This window comes from Pteropus vampyrus, unplaced genomic scaffold (assembly GCF_000151845.1).
Source record: "Pteropus vampyrus isolate Shadow unplaced genomic scaffold, Pvam_2.0 Scaffold34, whole genome shotgun sequence".
Classification (NCBI taxonomy): Eukaryota; Metazoa; Chordata; class Mammalia; order Chiroptera; family Pteropodidae; genus Pteropus; species Pteropus vampyrus.
The window spans coordinates 5244708-5246004 of NW_011888815.1; the positions used below are offsets into that span (position 1 = coordinate 5244708).

General features: G+C 45.0%; 1 pseudogene; it reads left to right on the top strand.

Moving 5' to 3' along the window:
• Positions 1-1178: 1178 nt before the first annotated feature.
• Positions 1179-1297, top strand: LOC111738070 (annotated as a pseudogene).

Sequence of the window (1297 nt, forward strand, 5' to 3'; positions counted from 1 at the left end):
GGGGTGAGCGCAGACTAAGGGTGACTCTCATCCTCTCCCGGTCACCCCAGTGTTGTGGTTTCGCTGTACCCGTCTGGTGTTGGACATGGTCTGGCTCGCTCTCATACATTCGTTTCTGTGTTATCCGTTCACGGACTCCAAGTATGCTTACCACATGTGGACTCTCAACACCCGCTTTCTTTCTATGGTTTGGGAAACTACTCAACAGCCAGCTGAACTGACGCAACTCGTTGTTTAAGGTGGAGCATACGTTTTCTCGATATCTCTATATTTTCCGCTTCTATACTTTCTCGATAACGATTCACTAATTTACCTTCTAATGAATAGATACAGTAAATCTGAGATACAATCAAAAAAATAAGAAGTCTACCCCGGGATCCCCCTCAGCTGCCTAGCGGTACCCGCTGCCCCCACATCATGCATTTTTCTGTCCCCAGCCACCACGAGGCCATTGCTGGATGCTGCTCTTGCTGGCCTGGTGCTTTTGTACCGTCCCTGCCTTCTGATTTCTTAATTAGAGGCGGTAAAATGCAGAAGGATCACAGAACTGACGGAGAATGTAGATCACTACGTTCCGTAATTGAAGAGGAGCCGACACCACCGCTTCAAGGCGAAAGAAGGAAATTCGATTAACTGAGAACCTACTATGTGCCAAATGCTATGCTAGATGCTCACACGCACCATGAACCATTATCCCCTGGTGCAGACGGAGCACGCATGTGACAAGTGGCTTATGGGTACCCACAAGGAGCATCAGCAGGGGGAAGTCAAAAGGCTGTCACCCCAGATACACAGGCGCTTACGATAATAAAAATACTGTGTGTTTATTAAGTGCTTACCAAGAGCCAGGCTTTGGGTCAGTCTCTCTAAAATTCAAGGCCTCAAGTAACAGAACTGCTTCAGAAACAGGATTTAAGGGTTAGAACGATGACTCCTACATCATGAGAGAGATGTCGAATGATGAGCGTATTCAATTAAATGACTTTTAAAAGTAGTTATCCATTGGTATACAGGATGCCTACCTATTGGCCCAAGTAAGAATTAAATCTCATTTTCTAAACACTGTGGATGAAGTGAAGTTTATTACAAGCAAACAATAATAATTTGTTTAAAGCTTCCTAATTCTGGAATATAATTAATACTAGTAATCATGTAATTGATATTTAAGACATGACGTAGTCTACAGCCATGGCACCCTGAACAAGCCCGATCCCGTCTCATCTCGGAAGCTAAGCAGGGTCAGGCCTGGTTAGTACTTGGATGGGAGACCACCTAGGAAGATCAGGTGCTGTAGGTG